The following is a 17,139-nucleotide window of genomic DNA, read 5'->3' on the forward strand; positions in this document are numbered from 1 at the left end:
ACTTAACAACATTCCTGTACATCATATAGCAGTGTATGATATTTATTATCTAGCTACTTTATTCAACTTTCTTAATAATTTTAGTAATTTTTAGAAGTTTTCTCAAGTTTTTAAGGTCATTAAATTATCTGCAAGCAATGATGACTTAAGATGTCCTCTTTTTTTTCTTCTTATTTCTCTTTAATGTCTTACTTCATTGACTAGAATTTCTAAAACAGCTAAGTAACAACGAAGACAGGAAGTATCCTTGTTCTTGATTATATGGTAATGTCTCTAGTTTTTTTTAATTTTTTCACAGTTTTAAGTGGGTGTTTGTTGTTTTCTTGAAGAATAATTTGAGACAGATATTCTTTGTCATATTGGATTAGAATACTATTTCTAACCCTTTCTTTGTTTATTAAGAATGAATGTTGAAGTATATTACATGCCTTTTTGGATAAATATTTTTAAACTCTAACTGGTGGACATAGACTTTTATTGTGATGTCTTTTTCAAATCAGATCAGTTCTAACACATATTTATTCAGTACTTACTATGTGCCAGAAATTGTTTGCTGGGCATTGGAGTTCAGACGCATATTCCCTTTCTTTAAAAACATAGGATTATTCAGAACATAATAATTTAGCAATGGATTTATAGTAATTGATTTCCCATTATTAAATTGCCCTTGCATTACTAGAAAAACATCACATTTAGTATTTTATGAAGAACACTTTGAAGGCTTTTATAACCTAATTGTATACCATGTCAAAATGTGGACTTTAAAAATTGCTAAAAGTAAAATTATTATTTATAATCAAACTTACAGGTTTTTATATCTGAAGTAATAGTGTTCAGATTCTAATGAAAGAATCTATAAAGCTTAATAATGTCTCAAAAATGTATAGCTCTCTATAATATAGATTGTTTACATTCTATATAATCAAGAAAATGGAATTTCCAATCATACTTTATCACTTCTTATATCTTATGACAGAAATGATATGAGATATTGGAACCCATCACTTTCATAATGGTGACATTGTGTTTTCAATTTTCTGGGAGTCTTCTGCATTATCTATGGGATTTAAGTATACATTTAGATTGATTTATTTTCAATTAAATTTATTTTTTATTGTATTGCTTCAATGTAGTTTAACATATTTATTTTATTTTTCAGAATTATTTCTTTTGTTCTTTTATACAATATACATGAACACCTGCTATTTGAAACTTTACCCTTTAGACCTGATTCTTTATGTTTCATTCAAATCAAAACAGCAAATATTGATCAGAAATCAATTTTCTCATTAGCATCATGCTAGTTGTTACGGATTGTAGTATAGAAAAACATAAATCATACAATGTCAGGGAACTTACTTTCTAGTTGGTAGGTAAGACACAAACAAGGAAAAAATGCAAAAACACACATCCTAATGAAATATTTATTTTTATAGTAGCTAATATAAATACAGTCATATTCTTGTTTTATATTTAAGCAAATGTATTAGAATTCACAACATACCTTTTGTATATTAACCTCACCCTGACTTCTTCATGCTTTTCCTATACTATTGTACCTTTACAATTATTTCTTGCCTTGCTGCTTAAAAATTGTATTTACTTTTGAAAGATTTAAAAAATTCTCTTTGGAACAACACCAGATAGACAAATGTCATGCACATTAATTTCTGAAATATTACCAGTGATAATTTGTCTCACACAAAGGTGACCCTGCTCAGCATTTGGAAATAGGAGTAGTACAGGCCAATATAATTGTAGGCTGAAAATCATTGCTTTTGGAATCTCTTATTTCATTAAAAAACTTGCCCTGATTTTTAGAACCGTTCACAAAAGAATTACCATGTAAAGTAGGAGAAATCCAAATGCTAACATGAAGTTAGCATCTCTACTAAATGGGAATTTTAGCAGTAATCTTTGGTACATTAAGGAAGTAGAGTCCTATCCTTTGGGCTTTGATGAGATTTTTATATCATGGGGACATCTATTTTAAATTTTGTCATTTGATCTATGTTTAAGTTATAACCTTAATTGTTTTCATATTTTGGAAAATTTATATCCCCCTCAATTTTTAATGCCTGCATTGCATAATGTTTGTCACAGACCACGATACCTATCCCAGTGGAGCTGTTATCCTATCTTAATTCAGAAGTAATACTATTGATTAAGTAATACTTACAGCTTCCAAACATCAAGGCATTTTTTTCAGCCACCATTCTTCCTAGCCTTACTGTGAGCTTCCTGTGTGGTATCATTCATCTGAGGTCTTATTAAAATGTAAATAAATTACACCCAGCGCACTTCCTCTATTTGCCCAGCTTGTTACTGTATCGAAACAACTGTCTTAATGAAACACATATTGATATATTGTGTATTTCCGTGCTAAACCAAAGTGAGAAGGAAGTTATGTGAATATATAATAGAACTCACTTCGTAACAGTTTTTGTTAAAGCATTTTATGAATTGGAGATAATCTGAGCTGTGGGAGACGATGTAATTCTACATGACAGAGCTCACAGAAAGAGGATAGCTCCTCAGATAGAATTGGATTAGACTCTTGAGATATATGCTTTCGGGCTTTTATAGTGCTTTACCTTTATAAGCATAACTAACTTGCAGTTTCCTTACTAATATTATAGTATTGTGGTAGATATAGTAAAAATAAAAATAAACAACTTTGTTTCTAAAGTAATTTCTTTTTAGCCTCCGTATACAATATTTGACTTTTTGACATAAAATTTACCATCTTATTTTTGTTTTCTATGGGTTAAGGAAGCTATTTCTAACATCCACATTATGGAACAGAAATGGTCTAACACTTGTGTAATGTCATACTATGTTATATATAAAAGGTAATCCTCGTAGGACATGACCAGATAAAAGCTAACTCATGTAATAGTAGGCAATAAGAATGAATAATAATAAGCCTGAGTAATAATAGTAGACCTATGAAATACAATGGTACTTGGTTAATTGCTAAATTAGTTCGTAGAAAATAACTATTACTGCTTAAGTACATACCAAATAGGGGGAATAGGAGGCAACCGAGTGATGTGCTGAAGAAAAAGAAGTGAAACTGGGATTAAAATTTGTCACGTTTGAATGAAATGTTGACATGCCAGTAGTAATTGATTGTCTCTGTGATCAGACTTTCTGGTGTTTGTAATTTTTTTCTTATACTTTTCTTTGGTTTCCTTTTTTTTCTTTTCCAATGAGCATGTATTAATTTTGTAGCCAGAAAAAGTTAATGTAAAAATGTGTTATGTATTATATGTTATCCCCATTTGCAAATAATTCATTGAATGAACGGTATAAAGTCTCCCAGGGAGAGTGGAAGCCACGAGCTAAATTTAAAGGCAAAGTATTCCATTACACAAATAATCCATTGTCTCAGAGCTTATTAAATTTTGTTATCACTTTCTCATTGTTTGAAAATTCCAAACTGAAGACTATTTAATTAAGGAAATAGTAATAATATGAGTAACATTATGTTCTGTACCCACTTTTTGACTCCACTTAGGAAGAAAAGCTTCACTAAGGTGAAAATATGATCTGATATCTGTTGTTGTCATCTATGGAGAAAGACAGTGTTAGAAGCATCCTTTTTCTCCTGTTCTGTTTCAAAATCAGTTTCCCTGAGAACTGTATATATAATTAACATCTTGTTTAGCCCAAGTCATGGGGACTCAAGTTCATGTGGTGAGGGCATTACTAGGAGGCTTACCTGTATATTTATGTGACATGTAGCAGTTATAGAGCCAGCTAAATATTAATGGAATTAATTATATTTTGTTAGAAATACTATAGAAGTATATTATACGGACCTCTTACTTACATAGAGGGTTAGTACAACTTAGAAAAATGTGACCTCTTTCAGAACCTTTGTACAAATTATAAAAATAATTTGCTCCAACCGATGTATCTTGGGCCAGAGAGCATGGCTTCTAGAGTGGAGCACACCCCTAGATTGGGTGCCCTTGTACAGGGCAAAGCCTGCGCACTCAGTCTTAGCTGCCCTATGTTATATGCTTTATTAATGATTTGAAAATAGTTGCTGTTGCTCCATAGGTTCCAAATTGTTCTTCTCTTGCGCAGAAAGCCAAGAATCACCTTCAAGTGACTTAGCAAAAAGATCCTTATCTAAGCTTTAAGTTAGTCTGGGATCCTGATGATACAAATCTATTACTTTGCTTCAGATATCTGATTTGAATAGCACTGAGGGTAGAAGGAAATGAAATAAAGTTACCACAAAAGCATAGATGAGTTTATCAAGTCTGGCTCCTGAATGATCTAGGTTGCATTTTGAAATTGCATCTAAAATTTGGGGGTATTTTCTTATAACTTCAGATAGCTTGATATACAAAAGGATGGATTAAAAGAGACATAGATGGACAGCTCCTTGTTCTGAAAAGAAAGAAAGGTGGTTTAAAAGGATACATATATTGTGTGTGTGTGTGTGTGTGTGTATTTGAACTTTTTTTTAATATTTTATTTATTTATTTGACAGAGAGAGATCACAAGTAGACAGAGAGGCAGGCAGAGAGAGAGAGAGGGAAGCAGGCTCCCTGCTGAGCAGAGAGCCCGATGCGGGACTCGATCCCAGGACCCTGAGATCATGACCCGAGCCGAAGGCAGTGGCTTAACCCACTGAGCCAATGAAGTATATGATACAAATTGAAAACTGAGAACATAAGGGAAAAACATAAGAATTAGACCTATATATATTATTTTATTTTATTTTATTTTATTTCTATAAACATATAATGTATTTTTATCCCCAGGGGTACAGGTCTGTGAATCGCCAGGTTTACATACTTCACAGCACTCTCCATAGCACATACCCTCCCCAATGTCCATAACCACCCTCCCACTCTCCCAATCCCCCCTCCCCCCAGCAACCCTCTCTTTTGGGAGATTAAGAGTCACTTATGATTTGTCTCCCTCCCAATTCCATCTTGTTTCATTTATTCTTCTCCTATCTCCCAACCCCCCATGTTGCATCTCCACGTCCTATATATATATTTTTTAATCCTGTGAAGAGTCTTATATACATTTACAAATAGGGTTCTTAACCATATGTTTTGAAGAAATACATTGCTGATACTCAGACTAGAAAGAACTACCTTCCTCTCATACTCTTCAGTATATAAAGGGGTCACCATGAATAGCATGATCAATATTCACTTTTTTTTTTTTAAGATTTTTATTTATTTATTTGACAGAGAGAGATCACAAGTAGGCAGAGAGGCAGGCAGAGAGAGTGAGAGGGAAGCAGGCTCCCTGCCGAGCAGAGAGCCCGATGCGGGACTCGATCCCAGGACCCTGAGATCATGACCTGAGCCGAAGGCAGCGGCTTAAACCACTGAGCCACCCAGGTGCCCCAATATTCACTTTTATGAGAAACCAAGAATATTTTATAGGTATCCTTCTATTATAGCTCTCAATATAGATTGATAACGTCTCAGTGATGTGCAATTTGGTATTCTCAGTCTTACAAGATACAGACCAGGTAGATGACACTACATTCTGATATAATTTGAAGAAAGATTTTAGAATATATCTAGATCTAACCTCCAATGGAAGAGCTGCAATTTTTATAGATAATATTTTTCTAAGTTATTCCTGTAACTGTTAGTAGGCAACAGTGAATTCTAGATTGTATCACTGGAACAACAGCTGTTTTTGTTAATTAATAGCAGAAACAATACTCAAGTTATGGTTTGGGTTAAAATTCTCTTATAGAAATTGCAAAGCCTCTCAAAAACACACAGTCAAAAAAATGTCCACCCACTTTACCTGAGAAATTATCTAGAGAAGTGTCATTTCATAGGACCAAAAAGAAATCTCTTAAAATATTTGTTCTTATTCTGCTCTAATATATAGACAAGTGGGAGATGGAGGCTCCAATTTCTTCTTTGCTATAACTTGAATATTGCATATTGCAATTCTCCCATTACAAAGTGAGGGAATTTTATCACATACTACATCACCAGAGTTTCTTGTGTCCTTAAGCAATTTATGTGATGTTCCATGTTTTATTTTATGGATTAGATACCTTGTTTTCCAAATAGAAGTGGTAATATTTGCTGTTACAAGTTCTTGGGTTAAAGGTGAATTATTATGACATTTTCGTGAGATGAAGTTTGGTGAATACTTTGATTTTTCAACACTTTGTAAATGTGAGGGATTAATGTCAATCCAAAAACATCAGTAAGATATTCAAAGTTAATGCATCATACATTCTAATTTTCTACTGCACAAAGTTTGCTGATTTTCCCTTTCCTTTCAGTCTCTATGAAAAAAAAAGTTCTGAAAATCCTAGGAGCAGATACTACATGTTTATCTCATTTTATGTGATGAGTGATTTTGTAAATCTATTCATAATTTAAATGCTCTAGGAGAATCTATTCTCAAGGGAATTTTATTGTGGATCATTATGTAAAGCAAAAATCATTTTTAAAGTGCACATTACTCCCTATTTCAATATGGGAACTTTCTGATTTACAAGAGTTATTTAAGTGCCCAGAGAAACATATCCTTTTAGTATGTTCCTGAGGAGATATAGCCTGGGCACACCATAAAACTGTGAGGGAGTAAATTGCAAATACTAACTTGATTCACTTAAGTATTTGAACCTATTTAGAGAGATTTTAGCTACTGTTTGGTATGAGATTAAGTCTAGATGGTTTGGGATGAGTTTATTCTAGCTCAGTCCAGCTCCAAATTTTCTAGCAACTAATTATGAACCATGAAATGCTAGCTCTTCTCATTGTGTGATTTCTCTAAGCTCTGTAAAGTCATGCAGAATTCTTAATCTCCTATGGGGGAAGTATTTCACCCTCATACTCATCCTCCATCCACCTCCCAGTTCTCATGATCGGCAGAAATTCCTAACCTCCAGAACTTTTAGACTTTTTAGAGGTATAGTGGAACAGGCAGTTGAAGATTTCCTATACACATGTAACCGTCATGGAAACTATCATTCAATGGTAGTTTGGACCTCCCCCACCCACCCATACACACACCCCTGCAACTGGCCTCCAAATCTTACATTACAAGAAATAGAACTAGGGGATGGTTATTTGCTGAAGGAATATCATAAGTTTTTTATGCTCACTATATAAAAGAGATCATAAATTATACCACCCAAACTGGATACTTCTGAGAGTAGAAGGGGACATGCTAAAGATTATGGTTAAGCGACAGGCATAAATGAGATCTGGTATTTTAGCTGGGACTACCTCCACTGCTTACCCTTTCCCAAACTCCATTGGCACAATAGACCTACCGGACCAGGCCAAACCATGAAAACTCACAACTTCCTGCTACAACAGGCTGACTTGTTGATGGAATAGAACATGAAAAACCACATGCCCCTAGGTGTCACAAACAGTAGCAATCTCAGTGGCAAATAAACAGGGAGGATAAACATTACAGCTAGCCTGAAGTTGTAATTCAGATTGAGGCAGGCAATAGATTGGCAAATTGCCAGAACTTTAACAAGGAGAATTGGAAAAGGAGACTGCTATAGTAGGCATTGATAAGCACATATCCCTGGTAGTTTGGAAGTCCGCACATATTCCAGGAAAGACCAGAAAGGGTCCAAGCTATCTACATACCCAAGGCTAACCTTAAGACCTTGTGCAAAGAGGAGAGAAGAGTGATTCCAGTGAGTAAGAGCCAAGGAAAATAGTGCCTGAACTTTGAATGCATTTCCAAGCCATATACATATATCAGCAAAGGAGTTAGCTTATTGCCCTCAAGGTGTTTGAGTACAACTCCAGACCAGTCATTAGATGTGAACTGCAAACTGTGCTGACACAGAGGCAATTATTTAGCTAAAAAATAAAATTAGGAATTATAAAAACTGACCAGAGACCTCAGCAGCTACACAGCATGAAGGAGACAGACCCCACAGAATTAGATTGGTAAATCACCAAACAAATAAGTAGTAATAACAGCAACTATCTCCTGGAGGGAAAAATCAGAAGCCAGAGTTGCTATAATGTATTGTATAAAGTGTCAACTTGCAAGAAAAGAAATCATAAGACATGTAAAGAAACAGGAGTGTGACCTATAGAAAAGCTGTCAGTGGAAACTGTCTCTAGGTTGGAGGAAGAAGAGCAGATGTCAAATTTAGTGAAGACTTGAAAGCAGCTATTATAAATATATTCAAATAACTAAATGAAACTATGTTAAATAATTAAATAAAATATTAATATAATTTTAAAATAAAGAGCATCAACATAAAGATAGAAGTTATTTTTTTAAAGATTCTATTTATTTATTTGACAGAGATCACAAGCAGGCAGAGAGAAAGGAAGGGAAGCAGGCTCCCCGTGGAGCAGAGAGACTGACGCAGGACTCCATCCCAGGACCCTGAGACCATAACCCAAGCAGAAGGCAAAGGCTTTAATCCACTGAGCCTCCCAGGTGCCCCTAGAAATTATTTTTAGAAGAAACAAATTCTGGAGTTTAAAACACAATAACTAAAATGAAAAATATTCTAGAGGGACTCGAACAAATTTGAGATGGGAGAACAAAGAATCAGTGAACTTGAAGATAAATCAATAGAAATTACCTAATCTCAAAAATAAAATAAAAAAAAAGAAGAAGAAGAAATAGAGCTTCAGAGATACCATCAAGCATAATAACATGTGAATAACAGAAGAGGAGATAAGAAGAAAACGAAAGGATGGAAAAAAGATATTTGAAGTAATAATAGCCCCAAACTTGCCAAATGTTATGAATTACATTAATCACACATCTGAGAAGCTCAACAAATTCCAAGAATGAAAAATGCAAAAGGATCCATTCATAGACACATTCTAGTCAAACTTTGAAAGACAAAGAAAATGATAAATTCTTGAAAGCACCAAGAGGAAAAAAGACTCATTCAATATAGGGAACAACATTCTGATTAACATTCGACTTCTTATCAGAAACAGTTAAAAGTCCAGTCAAAAGGCAGAGGAACAACATATTCAAAGTGCTGAAGGAAAAAGATTTTTAAAGTGACCATCAAGAATTTTATTTTTAGTGGGGCACCTGGGTGGCTCAGTGGGTTAAAGCCTCTGCCTTCGGCTCAGGTCATGATCCCAGGGTCCTGGGATCGAGCCCCACATTGGGCTCTCTGCTCCGCGGGGAGCCTGCTTCCTCCTCTCTCTCTGCCTGCCTCTCTGCCTACTTGTGATTTCTCTCTGTCAAATAAATTTAAAAATATATATATATATATAAAAGAATTTTATTTTTAGCAAAACTGTTCTTCAAAAATGAAAATGAAATATTAATTAATTTATATATTTATTTATATTAATAAAGCCTGAAGCAGCTTGTTGCTAGCAGACCTGCCTTCGAAGAAATACTAAAGGAAATCATTTAGATTGAAAGGAAATGACAACAGTAATTAAAATCCATCCAAACAAATAATTTGCACTTATAATATTATTACATAGATAAATATAGATATGGTATAAATATATAACAAAATTCAATTCAAGAAAAAGGAAGAAAATAATAAAGGTTAAGCCAGAAATCAATGAAATAGAAAACAATAAAATGGTAGAGAAAAATCAATGAAAACAAAAGTTGATTCTTTGCAAAGACCAATAAAATTGACAGATGTGTAGATAGAATGACCAAGGAAAAAGTAGAGAAGATAACAGATTACCGAAATAAGGAATAAAAGTGGGACATCACTACCAACTCCATAGAAATTAAAAAGATTAAAAGGCAATACTATGAACAAATATATTCCTAAGACAACTTACTAAAATTACCTAATTACTAGAAATGCTCAAATTACTGAAACTGATTCAAGAAGAAATAGAGAATCTGAATAGATCTATAGTAGCAAAGAGATGGAATTTTTATTAAGTCATCCCACAAAGAAAAGTCTAGATGCAGATATCTTCACTGCATCCTATCTATTATTTAAAGAAAAACAATACCAGTATTTCACAAACTTTTTCAGAAAATAGAAGGAGAAGGAACATTTTTAAAAATTCATTATGTGACAATAATATTATACTGAGACCAAAGCCAGACAAACGTATTTAAGAAACCATTATCCCCCATGATATAGACACCAAAGTCCTCAACAAAATATTCGCAAATCAAATATAGCAATCCGAGGAAGTAGGATTGATCCGAAGGATGCAAATTTGGTAAACATTAATTAATTAATTAATGTAATATACCATATTAGTACAATAAAGGAGAGAACCCTGTGACTATTGCAGTAGGTACACAAAAAGCGTTTGAGAAAATCCACCATCCATGACAATAACTTCCAACAAACTAGGACTAGAAGAGGACTTCTGTAACCTGATAAAGAGCATCTATGCAAGATCTACAACTAACATCATACTTAATGATGAAAGACTAGCTGGTTTAACCCTAAGTTTGGGAACAAGGCATGGTTGTCAGATCTCACCTCTTCTATTCAGCGTTGTACCAGGGTGTCTGTCCAGAAAGATGAAAATAAATAAATATAAAGAAAAAGAGAGGAAAGAACGCAAGAAAAGGAGAGGAAAAAAAGACAGAAAAGAAAAAAATCAAAGGCATTCAGATTAGAAAGTAAAAAATTATCACTTTTTGTTTTCAGAAAATAAGTTATGTAGAAAAGCTGAAGGAATGCATTCACACACACAAATAAGTGACTTCAGCAAGTTTTCAAATTATATTTTATTTTGTAATTATACAAAATTATATATTATTATAATACAAAATATATATTATTTTGTAATTATACAAAATTTAATTTTATTTCTTTTTTTTAAAGATTTTATTTATTTATTTGACAGAGAAAGATCACAAGCAGGCAGAGAGGCAGGCAGAAAGAGGGGGAAACAGGCTCCTCACTGAGCAGAGAGCCCGATGCGGGGCTCGATCCCAGGACCCTGAGATCATGACCTGAGCTGAAGGCAGAGGCTTAACCCACTGAGCCACCCAGGTACCCCTATTTTATTTCTATATACTAAGAGTGAACCATGAAATTTAAAAAAAAATTCTATTCACAATAGCATCAAAAAGAATAAAGGCATTTTTGTAGAAACTGAGAAGCTGATCCTAAAATTTATAAGAAAATGCAAAGGATCCAGAACAGTGAAAATAATTCTGGAAAGGAAAACAAAGTTAGATGAACTATACTCCTGATTTTAAAACTTACTATAAAAACTATAAAAGGAAGAATATAGTACTGGCATATAAATCAATGGAATGAAATTGTAAATTCAGAAAATTAACCTTTATGTTTTTGGTCAATTGATTTTGATAATGGTGCCGAAGCAATTTGAGAGGGTAAGAAATAGTTTTGTTGTTGTTGTTTTCAGTAAATAATATTAGGACTATTGGTGCTAGGACTATATGAAATATAAATGAATATTCATGGTGCTAGAACTATATAAAAAAAAAACTTTCTAGCCTTACGTCAAACCATACATAAAGATTAATTTAAAATGGATCATGGACCTAAATGTAAGAGCTAAAACTTAAGACTTCTGTAAGGAAACATGAGAAGAATCTTCATGACCTTGAGCTACACAGGGTTCTTAGGTATGGCACCAAAGCATGATACAAAAAATTAAAAACATAATGATTTGTATTTTAATAAAATTTAAAACTTTAATACTCTAAGAGATACCACTAAAGAAATAAAAAGTGGGGGTGCCTGGGTGGCTCAGTGGGTTAAGCCGCTGCCTTCGGCTCAGGTCATGATCTCAGGGTCTTGGGATCGAGTCCCGCATCGGGCTCTTCTGCTCAGCGGAGAGCCTGCTTCCCTTCCTCTCTCTCTGCCTGCCTCTCTTGTGATTTCTCTCTGTCAAATAAATAAATAAAATCTTAAAAAAAAAAAGAAATAAAAAGTGGGAGAAAATGTGCAAGATTTTTTGTTTGTTTGTTTTATTTAATTTTAGACAGAGAGCATGAGGGAGAGCAGGGGGAGGGGCAGAAGGAGAAGAAGAGGGAGAGAAGCAGATTCCTTACTGAGCAGGGAGCCCAACGTGGGGCTTGATCTCATGACCTTGAGATCGTGACCTGAGCTGAAAACAAGAGTCAGTTGCTTAACTAACTTTGCCACTCAGGTGCCCCTGCAAGATTTATTATTTGCAAATATATATCTGATAAAGGGCCTTTGTCCTCATAATACATAAAGTATTATTCAATAACAAAAAGACAAACAACCTAATTAAAAATTGGGCAAAATTTTTAAATAAATATTTCACCAAAGAAGATATAAGAACCATTAATAAGAATGTGAAAAGATGTTCAATATCATCAATCCTTTAAAAAAGTATATTAAAACCATAGAGAGGTACTGCTCTATGCTAACTAGAGTGAATACAATAAAAGTACACATGCAATAACAAGTATTAGTGAGGATGCTGAGAAATTGGAACCCTCATCCATTGCTGGTTGAAATTTAAAACGGTACAGCCACTTTAGAAAATAGCTTAGTAGTTCTTAAAAGTTAAAATAAGTAGGGCACCTGAGTGGCACAGTTGTTTAAGCCTCTAACTCTTGGTTTTAGCTCAGGTTGTGAGATTGAGCCCCTTATTGGGCTCTGCACTCTATGTGGAGTCTGCTTGGGATTTTCTCTCCCTCTGCTCCTGCCTTTCTCTTTCTCTCTCTCTCTCTCTCTCTCAAAATAAATAAATAAATCTTTGAAAAATATTTTTTAAAAAAGTTAAAATAAACTTACCATAATCTTTGACCCAGAAATTTCGCTTCTAGATATCTACTCAAGAGAAGTAAGAACATGTGTCCACACATGGACTTGTATATATGTCAGTGTTCAGAGCAGAATTATTCATAATAGTCAAAAGCTAAAAACAATGCATATGTTCATCAACTAATAAGTGGATAAACAAAATGTGGTACATCCACACATTGGAAGACCATTTGTCCATAAAAGGGAACAGACTACTGCTACATACCACAACATAGATGAATCTGAAAAACATGATAAGCTACATGCATACACCACATATTATGTGATTGCTCTTATATGAAATGTCCAGAAAAAGTAAATGTTTAGAGACAGAAAGCTGATGAGTTATTGTCTGGGACTGGGATAAGAGTGGGTTGACTACCTAAGGACATGAAAGTTCTTTCTTGGGTGACAAAAATGTTCTAAAACTGGACTGTGGTGATGATCACGCTAAATTTATTTAAAATCCTTAAGTTGTACATGTAAAAGGGTGAATTTCATATTATGTAAATTATACCTTAATAGACTGTTAAAAGGGAAATTATGCTAATTTAAACTAAGAAGAGAAAAACCTGGCAGACACTCCCTTAACCAAATGACCAAGATTAACGTCCCCAGTGATAAGTCTAAGGATATCAAGCACCCCCCTGATATGGTGTTACAAGAAGAGCTCTTCATTCATTTTCATTCTTTGCTAAAACTATAATCCCAATCTAATAATGAAAAACATCAGATGAATCCAAGTTATTATTTAGATTAGTACAAAAAATATCTGACCACTAGTCTTCAAAACTATCAGCGTCATAAAAAACAAGAGAAGACTGAGAAATTGTCACAAATCAGAAAAGAGTTAGGAGAAATGGCAACTAAATACAGTGTGGTACCCTAGATTAGACCCTTAGAACAGAATAAAGGTATTAGCAGAAAAACTGGTAACATCTGTATAAAGTATGTAGTTAATAGTATTGTATCAATGTTCATTTTTCCTTTGACAAATTTGCCATCATTCCATAAGATGTTAATGCTTAGTAGTGAAGAAAATATAGGAATTCTCTTTACTAAATTTACAACTTTTCAATAAATGTGAAATTGTCCCAAAATAAAAAGTAATTTTTTAAAAAATGAGGGATTTATCAGTTAAAAGAGAATTATAATTTAAATGTAATGTGTGGATCTTACTTAGATCCTGATTCATACTAACCAGCTATAAAAATGAACAAAGAACAAAAAGCATTCAAAAGTCAATCATTTGACCTAAGATATTTAATAATATTAAAGAATTGGTATTATTTTTGATGTGGGAGATGATATTATGATTTTCAGAGGCCATTACTTTTTAGTACTACATACTAACATATTTGTGGGTAGAATGATAGAGCTGGAATTATCTTTAAAACGAGCTAGTGGAAGAAAAAGTAGGTGATTATAGATTTTTTAAAAAGATGGCCTATGGATGTAAGTACCTGGTAGCTCATTTACTCTGCTTTCTACTCTTGCACGTGTTTTAGATTTTCCATAGTAAATTTTTTTTAAGTGAAAAGAAAAAAAAGACTAAGAGAAATAATTAAAATATTATGATTTCCCTCTACACTGACCACAGGCAGGGCTTGTCTCTTAAAAATCATCTGAGCAATATCAGAATGAACAAATTATAAGAGAGGTGAGGGAACTCTCAAAAACAATCTGGGCAAGATAGAATCGAGGCTGAATAGTTGGGAGAACATTAAGAGAAATGCCTAAATTAGCATAAACGTCCTAAACTAGAGTGCCTTGTTGTTCTTTTCTTGAAGTTTTGTGACCTGGTGATAGCTAAAACTCTTATGCATGTGAGGGTTTTTTTTTTTTTTAAAGTAGAGTGTGGACAGAAGCAGCCCTATGTTACTAGTCAGTATTACCATCTATAGTTCCTCACCCCCCTTCAGTTTTCTTTATTGTCTGGGGCTTTGTTTTTTGGACTTGTGAGTTACAGGATAGGTTACTGTAATATAATGCATTTGCCACTTCTCTGGAAAGCCATTCAGAATCTCTAACTAGTGCAGTATGTACAACTCTTTTGCTAAAGGGTCTCTGCCAAGAGAAGCATTCTTCCGGGCTTTGTAATTTGCATTGATTACTGACTGAGCTGTTTCCCAGTGCATCACTGGGTGTTGAGTGTAATCTATAAAGCCTTACATAGTTTTGTCCTGATTAAAGAAGTCTGACACTGGTGGTCAATTTTAATAATGACCGAGATTGATCCGGGTGACTTTAAAAAAATTTAACAGATTTTGGGACCTGAAATGTCAAGAGCAAGTTATTCTTATTGATCACACACACTCTGGAAATCTACTGTTTTAAAGGTGGGTACAGTGTACCGTATTTGTAAAAAACAGGAAGTTGAAAAGTAGAGAGTATTGCCAAAAATGTTCTAGCCCTGACTTTGTGCTCCCTAATCTAATCCGACATGCCTTGAAAATATTTCACTTCCTTGATGACCATTTTTCCAATTTCTATCCAATACTTACCCCCACTACATAGTGACAGAGTTAATGATTATCTCATGAGGCAGATATGAATAGGAACAGTATTCATATCAAAGACAACTGGTCCCACTTCCAGGTCCATCTTTGGGCCAAGATATGTAGTCGCCAACAGTGAGTTGGCGACTGTATTTTTTGAGTCCTGGCGCAAAGTAAGATCCATCTGTTTTGCCCAGCCGTTTGCCTGAGTGCCACAAAATGGTCCTGTTATTAGTCTTATTTGTGGTCCTATTTGAGGTTAGGGGATAATATAAATAAACTTTAGTCCTCCTTGTGATGAATGTAGCATGGGAATTAAAAGTGGTGGTGTTGGTAGTGGTAAGTGATGTTGCGTCTCTATTTTCTCAATTGCTCTGTTTTCTTTGGATTGGGAAACAGACATTTAAGAATGAGTTTGTCATCTGGAAGGATAGTTGTGACCAAGTTTCCCTCAACAGGATACAAGATGTTATTTTTGAGCTTCATTACCCTCACCAAGGGGAAAAAAAGAGAGGGAAAAAATAAGGAAGAAAGTGAAAGTAAAGAAGAAACATGCAGAAAAAGAAGTGAGGAGAAAGGCCAAAGAGGATGAGGAATACATGACGAGACAAGAAGAATGTAACGTAGCAGACTGCCTGTTCGTAGAAATTACTTGATTATTTTGAACGGATAGTTCCGTTAACTCAACATCTGGTGAATTGAGGAAAAGAAAATCTGACTGATTAAATTGAACTTCTAGTTGTCAGTTAAATAGTTTATATATAAATATGCAGCCTAGTTTCCATCACATTTCCCTGTATGAACTAGATAGTGAATCAGTTTTTCACTAACCATATTTGAGCGGTGAGTAGAACAATACCAATCGGTGATTCAGATTTATGTAGAAGTGGGCAGTTTTTGTATTTCTGAATTGTTTATTGGGGATTATTGTTATCCATATAATTTCTGAGCATGAGTTATTTTTGTCAGTTTCTTTTATGAATGTTTTGTTACCTTATAAGGAAATATGTGCACTCCCCTCCTCTCATTCAGTTGTCCCTGGTGACGCCTCCATAATTTCTGTCTTTACACTGGTGCATTTTTAGTCTAATTCAAGCATGTGAGAAGCAGGGGAAAAGTTTAGTTAGTTAATGTCAGTGATTTTTTTCTGATCCATTCATGGATGGATTTAGTGAATCTGTACCAGTTTGCATTTAAAATCTATATATATATCAAATAGACACAATACCTAAAATATTCTTCCCTATACTTGAAGGGAAAAAGAAAATAGAATTCATAAGTCAGACGAGATGCATTTTCTAATAATAGATGCAATTTCAAGGGTGATTTATGATCATGCTCTCATATATGGAGATATTAAAATATTACCTTGCACTAATGTGAAGGTGGACATAAACACACCACATTTAGTGCTTACAAATATATAAAAAAATGTACTACTGTGCTGTGAAGTAAAAGAAAGATAATTGTATTATCTTCATTTTACACGAGAAAGCTATATTTTTCTAAATCCTGTAGTGTCAGTTATCTAAAGCTAAAAATAGGGATGACTTAATCTAGTCTGTTTTTTTTTAAACTGTTATCTTATTTAGAGATGGTGCTGTATGAAGAAAGAAGGGATTGAAAAAATAGTGTGACATTTTAAGCCCAAATATTTATGACATAGTTGGAGATTTTAATGCCTGGACTCTTAGTTTAAAGATTAAAAATACATATTAAAAATGTGTTTCAGTTATTTAAAACCACGAGGTCCAGTTCAAATCCTGATGGTCTTCTCATGCTGTTTCACACCGCAGTGGCAGCAACTGATAAGATGTATGTAGATATGATGTGGTATCCGGCATGCTAAGCCCACCATACATTGCAATGGGCATTCTGTATTGCTAAATACGTTCATTTACCTCTGTTTCACCATCTGCCCCACCACCAATG

At 34.0% G+C, this 17,139-nt stretch overlaps 1 protein-coding gene across 10 annotated transcripts in view; it reads left to right on the forward strand.

Moving 5' to 3' along the window:
• ZBTB20 (zinc finger and BTB domain containing 20) overlaps positions 1–17,139 on the forward strand; it is an 813,196-nt gene that overhangs the window by 301,618 nt on the left and 494,439 nt on the right. The window lies entirely within an intron of this gene.

Source organism: Meles meles, chromosome 4 (genome assembly GCF_922984935.1).
Source record: "Meles meles chromosome 4, mMelMel3.1 paternal haplotype, whole genome shotgun sequence".
NCBI lineage: Eukaryota > Metazoa > Chordata > Mammalia > Carnivora > Mustelidae > Meles > Meles meles.